Below are 8,861 nucleotides of genomic sequence, written 5' to 3' on the forward strand. Positions count from 1 at the left end.
TCCTAAGTAAATCGTGTGAACGACGCATACCATATGGGAATAAAAGTAGTAGAAATAAGAGAAATCCAATGTGGTTAACTTCAGCTGTAAGGGGTGCAATAAATGATAAGAAACAAGCATTCAGACTGCTAAAACAAGAAGGTAGTGGGGAAGCATTAAGCAACTATAGACAGAAGAATAGAATGTGTAAAAAGCAAATAAAAGAAGCAAAAATATCAACAGAAAGAAGGATAGCCACAGAAAGTAAAACGAATCCCAAAATGTTCTTCACCTATATAAACAACAAAAGACTTAAAGGACAAGTGCCATGAAAAACTTTTTCCCAGTAATTGAAGCACATTACAAAGTTATATAACTCTGTAATATGCTTCAATCACCTATCTGCCTCCCTTCCCTGTCTTTTCCCCCCTCCACCCCCCACCAGGAAGTGTCCTGACTCACACAGACCTGATTACTGTCGTCACCATCACCAAGCTCTTCTCTCAGCTCCTTCTCCTGTTACACTAGCCTCCCCCCTCCCCTGCCTTGTCAGGTGACAGGCTTGCTCAGCTCCCATTGGCTGAACAACTGCAAGCCATCACTTGTCTCATCTCACTTGCTTATCTTCCCTCTGACTGACTCCGGCACATAGGCAGCTCCCCCCTCCCCTCATACCCTCTCTCCTGCTGCCCTGGACTCAGTGAAGGAGTCATGTCACTAGAGAAGATAAGCTGAGCAAGCAGAGTCACCTGACAAGGAGGGGAGGGGGAGGCTGCTGTAACAGGACCTAGAGCAGCCCTCCTGCTGATGACTCATCCTCACAAGAAGGAGCTGCCTGGTGACGACAGTAATAAGGTCTGTGTGAGTCAGGACACTTCCTGGTGGGGGGTGGAGGGCGGAAAAGACAGGGAAGGGAGGCAGATAGGTGATTGAAGCATATTACAGAGTTATATAACTTTGTAATGTGCTTCAATTACTGGCAAAAAGTTTTTCATGGCACTTGTCCTTTAAAATCGAAAATGTTGGTCCCCTCAAAAATAACCTGGGTGTAATGGTCGAGGGGGAAGAGGAAAATATATTAAATACATTCTTCTCTACTGTATTCACAGAGGAGAATCCCATAACAGAGGACATGACTAGGGATAATGTAAATCCTCCCATAAATCTCACCTGCCTAACACAACAAGAAGTGGGGAGATGCCTTAACCTCTTAACGACGGGTATACCCGTCATGCGGCCGTTAAGAGTAAACAGAGAGGGCTCACGGCGTGAGCCCTCTCTGCAGCGCGTGGTCCCCGGTTGCTAAGTGCAGCCAGGGACCGCGTGTATTAGCCGGCGTGGCGCGGCTCGGCTAATTAACTATTCAAATGCCGCTGTCAAAGCTGACAGCTGCATTTGAATAGCAGCTGTGCCCCCTCTCCCTGGTGTCCAGTGGGGGATCTCCCCCCCGCGATGCGATCGCGGAGGGGAGATCCGTTCTAATGAGCCGGCCGGGGCTCAGCGTCAGAATGACGCTGATCCCGGCTCGGCAATCTATTCAGATGGTCTGCAGCAGACCATTATAATAGAGCAGCGATCTGATGGATCATTGCTCTATTATATACACAGGATTGATCTCAATGGGAGATCAGTTCTGTGTATATAGAAGTCCCCCAGGGGGCTTCATATTACTGTAAGGGAAAGTAAAAAAAAAAGTGTTTTTATGAATAAAAAAATCCCCTCCACTAATAAAAGTCTGAATCACCCCCTTTTCCCATTTTACAAATAAAAATAAATAAATAAATAAACATGTTTTTTATCACCGCGTGCGTAATTGCCCGAACTATTAATTAATCACATTCCTGATCTCGCACGGTAAACGGTGTAAGCGCAAAAAAATCCCAAAGTGCAAAATTGCGCATTTTTGGTCGCATCAAATCCAGAAAAAATGAAATATAAAGCGATCAAAAAGTCGCATATGCGCAAACAAGGTACCGATAGAAAGAACACATCATGGCGCAAAAAATGACACCTGACACAGCCCCATAGACCAAAGGATAAAAGCGCTATAAGCCTGGGAATAGAGCGATTTTAAGGAACGTATATTTGTTAACAATGGTTTTAATTTTTTACAGGCCATCAGATACAATAAAAGTTATACATGTTACATATCGTTTTAATCGTAATGACTTGAGGAACATATATAACAACTAAGTTTTTCCATAGGACACACGGCGTAAAAATGAAGCCCCCCCAAAGAAAAATAATTGCGTTTTTTTTTTTCAATTTCACTGCGCATATAATTTTTTTCTGGTTTCGCAGCATATTTTATGGAAAAATTCAGCCTGTCATTGCGAAGTACAATTAGTGACGCAAAAAATAAGGGCTCATGTGGGTCTGTAGGTGTAAAATGCAAGTGCTATGGCCTTTTAAGCACATGGAGGAAAAAACGAAAATGCAAAAACGAAAGTTAGCACGGTCCTTAAAGGGTTAAAAACATTAAAATCCACCGGGCCCAGAAGCTATCCATCCTAGAGTTTTGCAAGAATTAAATACTGTGTTAGACAGACCGTTATTCCTAATATTTAAAGATTCTATTACGACAGGGATTGTTCCACAGGACTGGCGCATAGCTAATGTGGTACCAATATTCAAAAAGGGGTCAAAGAGTGATCCTGGAAACTATAGGCCTGTAAGTCTAACATCAATAGTGGGTAAAGTATTTGAGGGGATTGTAAGAGATGCTATACTGGTGTATCTTAATGAAAATAATCTTATGACGCAGCATCAGCATGGATTTATGAGGGATCGGTCCTGTCAGACTAATCTGATTGGCTTCTATGAAGAAGTAAGTTATAGACTGGACCTGGGGGAGGCTGTGGATGTTGTGTATCTGGACTTTTCAAAGGCATTTGATACTGTGCTGCATGAAAGGTTGGTCTACAAAATGAGGATGCTGGGACTTGGGGAAAACATATGCAAATGGGTAAGTAACTGGTTGTGTGATAGAAAACAGAGGGTGGTCATTGATGGAACATATTCAGATTGGGTTTTAGTTACTAGTGGGGTACCACAGGGGTCAGTGTTGGGTCCACTTCTTTTTAATAATTTTATTAATGATCTTGTAGAGGGGCTACAGAGTAGAATCTCCATTTTTGCAGATGATACTAAACTGGATAAAGTAATCAGCACAGAGGAGGATAATATCATATTACAGAGGGATTTGGAGAAGCTAGAGGCTTGGGCGGTGAAATGGCAAATGAAGTTTAATGTGGATAAATGTAAGGTTATGCATTTGGGCCGTAGAAATAATAAGTACAGTTACTCTTTGTCCTGGAATAAATAAGCTGCAGTCTGAGCTCACTTGAACATTCCTGTGTATGGGAGATAACTGATGGCTAAACGATCGTTTGGCCACCAGTTATTGAAGGTGTATGGCCATCTTTAGAGAGAACCTAGGCCATTTGCCATTTACTGCAAATAATTACTGATTACTAAATGATTACGAATAGTCACCTGCATAATTCTGAAAAGATTTGTAAACATCACTTTAAGAGGGATGTTGAGAAACACTACTACTAACACCACTACTACTATAAAGTAATTATATAATCTGGTTCGCTACAGGCTGCTTGATGTTTGCCAATCTAAAGGAGTTGTTTGGGGATCATTTTTTATAAATATTGATGGGGGCAAAGAAGTGATTCTCACCTCCCCCGATCCCCTACAGCTACTGTTCAGATGACTACTGGTCCCTGATCATCACCACTTTTCCCCTGTTCCCATGGCACTTTATTCTTACAGGAACTGGCCATAGCAGTGTCTGACCTCAGACAGTGATTGGCTGATGGGGCAGTTTCTGTACAGAAGTATCTCAAAAACAGCAACTGTGGGGGATGGGGGGGGGGGGGGGTAAGTATCACATCTTTTTATTTTTAAAATGCCCCCAGCAATATAAATATATATATATATATATATATATATATATATATATATATATATATATATATATAAATATAGATGAAACCTTTAAAACATAACCACATGTAGAGAATGTGTAGATATGCTATACAGCTCTATAATTTTTTTAAATTTTCATTGAAATCATCTTAGTTATTGAAAACATTATACATGTTTTATTAATAGCTAACAAAAAGCAATCTTTGGGCAACAAAATGGTCACTGTATAAAGTTTTTTTTTTTTACATATTGGAAAAAAATTTATATGCTACATAAATTATATGCCTCAATATGTATGACTTTTCCAATAAATACAATGATTGACATCTTGAGAGCTGTGTATTTACATTTTCTTTTGATTATCTTCTGGTCCACAAAAAATGCAGACATTTACACTAACGCTCAGTCTCTCATTTCCCATTCTTAGAAAGAATGAGCAAACTTATATTTGGAAGTTATTACATTTAATATCCAGAGATTAAATGTTTACTTCACCAAAGTCCACAGAAAATACTTATATCTGAGTATTAACAATTCTACATGCACAGATCTTGCTTAATGGCTGCACACTAGTGATGAGAGAGCATGCTGGTCTGAGCTTGGTACTCGATCGAGTATTAGGGTACTAGATGGTACTCGTTACTCGGACGAGCATCTCGCGATACTCGAGAAAATCTCATCATCCGTTTCCTGTAAGTTTTGGCGCTTTTTCTCAGCCAATAAGCATGCAGGACACTCTTTGGTACATCCTGCGATCACGTGGGACCCATACATGTCGATAGCAGCGATCGGTTAGCCAGATCAGATGATCCTGCCATATGAAAATCTCAGCCGCCGAGGCTTGGCTCACATGCTTGCTGGAAAAGATTACGGACAGAGCTGCTGCTGGTCAGGGAGAGCTTTAGGGAGGGAATTAGCGTTCCAGTAGGCAAGGAATACTAGCGAAACAACCAAACAGCCTTTGTAAGGGCTTCTAATCATTTTTAAATTGTATTACTACAGACTGCTGGCTGGGACTTGCAGTGCAGCTACCACGATTTCAACAGCACACTGTAGTGATCGGCTGCTGGCAGAAAGGGGACATTAGGTGTTGCACACAGACCCCTAAGAAGTGCTCAGTACTATTTTATTGGGACCTCTACTATATTTTCTGATTTCTTTATTTCTTACACAAGGCATATCCAAGTTCACTACTGCTTGCAGAGTGTAAAGGGGGTGTCACAGAGTGTGTATAGGTGCAGCCACCAACAGATTGTATCCCACAGCCCCCTAAAAATTAGTGGGTGCTCTACTATATTTTCTGATTTTTCTATTTCTTACACAAGGCATATCTAAGTTCACTACTGCTTGTTCAGTGTAAAGGGGGTGTCCCAGAGTGTGTATAGGTTTTTGGGTGGTTCAAATGCCTACCTCTGTTCTAACCCGGCTGTTGCCCAGAATTTGGCATAATAGTGCAATTAGGCAGCCTCAGAGGCATCCATACATGCTGCCACTGCTGTTTTCTGTCCATTTCCGTGGTGTTTTCATCATTTTCTGAGGTTGACAGGTTTTCAAATGACCTTCTCTCTACCGAACTTGGGTCCCCTGCAAAAATGCTTGAGTTTCCCATTTATTTCAATGGGGTTTGTTACTCGAAACAAGCACTCGAGTATCGGGAGATATTGGTCTCGAGTAATGAGCACCCGAGCATTTTAGTACTCGCTCATCACTACTGCACACATGTTACAGTGCATTTAATGCCTCCCAAGGTATATTTCCAAAAAAAGCTCATCACTTGGCTAAGGTACCACTTTACAGTGCAGCTAAACAGGCATTCTGGAGGTAAAGTAAAAATTAATATGCTGTTAGGGAGGGAAATAGAAAAAAAAATCATACTTGCCTAGCCTTAGTCCACCACTGTTCCCTTGCAGCTCCTGTTCATCTCCTCCAAGTTATGTAATGTTCTTTGTTCCAGTCTCCTAATTTCTCTAGTTGGGACTCCTCTGGCCAACTCCTCTACGCTACTCTACTCTATTCTACTCTACTTTACAAGCACCGCTACAACTACCTCTCTTACTTCTTCTAAAGCACCTCCCTCCTTAAGCACAAAGGGTTAAGCACTAAGGTCTGTGTAAAGATTTACCTACTTGAAAAAAATGTGTATTGTTATACCTGAACCTGACAGTAAAGCTGCTCTATTTTTCTACTCCTGGGACTCTTCTATATCCTCTATACTCCTGAGTTATCTTCTATATGCAGAAGCACCTACTGTATACAAACAGCACCGTACACCTTGGGTTATTTTTCCCCTCTCTGTGGGGGATGGTACCAACGGTCCGAGTGGGTCAGTTGCCACTCAGAACTGCCATGACAAAAGCCCAAGGGACCCACTACAATCCGGCAAGTTACGGACTATTTGGGGAATTTAGCCAGCCATACAACAAGCAGCTACCAACATCACACCTGTGTGCTGGACATTAACACTATCGGCTGAGCTTACATAGTCAAACAACATCTGCCTAAGCGCAAGCCACCACAATAGTTCCCCTTTACGGTTTGGCAAGGAGTTGGTCAGGACTAAATTGTAGCACACTGGGTGGGTGGAGAAGTTGAGGCCATTCTTTAAGAGCAAAATTACAAAGATAACCCTCCAGGACATAGAATCTGGGTTGTAGATAGCAGAGATCAACCTCTTTTTTAAATAGAAGGACCCTTATGGTCAGGATGGGGAAAGTGGAGAATCACGAGGAAAGGCCTGTACAAAACTACATAGGCCAAGGGTGAGGCCCTGTGGAGTTAAAAAGGGACCTGGAATAGAGAGAGACTTTGCAGCTTTATTTGTTTAATCTACTGTATGTTCTGTTACATTAAAAATATAGTTCACATTGAAAGAAGGAGGAAGGTCTCCTAAGATCAAGAACTAGCACTGACCCTTTGTGTGAGCATGGGAAGTATGTTGAATGGTTGATATCCTCAGTTTAAAGGGATTATCCAGTGAAAATCTTTTTCTTTCAAATCAACTGGTGTCAGAAAGTTATATAGATTTGTAATTTACTTCTATTAAAAAATCTCTGCTCTCTGCTGACATCTGTCCAGAGAAGGAGAGGCTTTCTATGGAATCCCCATAGAGAAGGAGAGGCTTTCTATGGAATCCAAATAGAAAACCTCTCCTGCTCTGGGCAGTTCCTGTCTCGGCCAGAGATGACAGTAGAGAGCACTGTGTCAGACTGAAAATAAAACAACATTTCTGGACGTCCCACTCAGCCAATAAGTGGCTGTGGCGGGGCAGCGCACTGATTGGCAGAGCAGGATGTCCAGTCGGGAATCCCCAATCCAAGCCGAAACGCGGAGCAGGTAATGTATGTACCGTCAGCTGGGGTTGGGGGGGGGGGGGTAAGGGGGAGGCATTTACATACTTGCAGCAGGATGTCAATCCCACTGCAAGTATCTAATCTGATTGAAAATGACAGGGAAGGATCCGCAGTGGATAATTACAGATCTGGTAATAACTTGTTTTAGTGTTTTTGCAATTATTAAATATTTAGCATTGTGTAAGGTTACCCAACACAAAATATAGAAATAGATACTGCACTACCATTATTCAGCATTACACCACAAAGTAGGATGTTGAAATAAGATTGAATAGCAAACACAAAGCTAAATATTGTTCCCCTTCCTATACTACCCCCTAGTGGTAAAAAGGAATATTGTTTATAGTAACTGACAACTACTAAGGGTAAACTGTGGCAAATAAATGAACGGTAATCATTGTTTTCTGGAGTTTTTCAGTACCTTTTAACTATCATATTTACATAAAGCAGTGGCAAATGACAACTTTAGAAATCCTTAATCCTGTTGTTATTGGTGTTTCCTACTACTAGAGAGGGGACAGGTAAATAAATACGAGAGGGTGATTGCCTTAATGCCAGCATTTCTTTGATTTTTCAACCAACATTTTACATTCACTATATCAGATTTTTGCTTCAGGTTACCAATCCTTAAAATCGAAAGATCTGAAGGGGGATATTACACCTATGGCAGCATTTGGAGCACCTTTGGGCCCTAAATACATGTAAAGGCTATACATAATAGTATACTTGCTATAGAGGCAGACAACATCTAAAACTGCTATAAGGCCCCAATTGGGCTTCATGACACAAAGCTTCAGTACTTGCCTGCAGCTACTACCAGCACAATGTACAGATAATTTTCAGCTTCCATTGATAGAGGTATCTATTTCTATGCAGTGAGCTCTCCCTAGTGGTTGCTCAAGCAGTCAGTTTTAGGTTATGTTTACACTGCGTATGAGTCCGGACGCATTTCGTACGCCGCCGTACATGTGCGGCTGAAACTACGGGCGTGGGAAAAATCGACATGCGGCCGGATGTGTACGAACCGCGAACATACGCCCGCAGTACAGTTATGCTTCCCTAGCTTGTTTCGAAGCGATCTGAGGCAGGTCATTTACTTGGAAATCTTCGCCCAGCCCAATAAAGCTCACAGAACCTTTTGGATCGAAAAATCATCAACCTCAAAACTATGTGCGTATATTCGCGGTTCGCACTACGGCCGGACTCATACGCAGTGTGAACATAGCCTCTTACTGCACTGTGTGAAGCTGTATGTTAAGATTTATCACTGTATTTATATCAGATATGTGGTGGAAATACATTGAAAAATATATTGTTCAAAGCTTTGATTACCGGATTGCCACATCCTCCTCTACTAACCTGTGATGTGATTGAGCGGTGCTGTTGAGTTGCCAGGACAGCAACGGGCCATATTGCAGAGGAGATAAGTAAAATGATTGGGGGACTAAGAATATGGCAAAAAAAAAAAATGTTAAAAAATGTTTAAATCCTCAACATTAGAAATTTTAAACGCTTTTCCACATTTTCAAATTACAAAAAAGACAATAACAATACAAATAACATACATGGGTGCTTTTTGAAATCTCAGAACTA

Source organism: Dendropsophus ebraccatus, chromosome 5 (genome assembly GCF_027789765.1).
Source record: "Dendropsophus ebraccatus isolate aDenEbr1 chromosome 5, aDenEbr1.pat, whole genome shotgun sequence".
In the NCBI taxonomy this organism is placed as follows: Eukaryota; Metazoa; Chordata; class Amphibia; order Anura; family Hylidae; genus Dendropsophus; species Dendropsophus ebraccatus.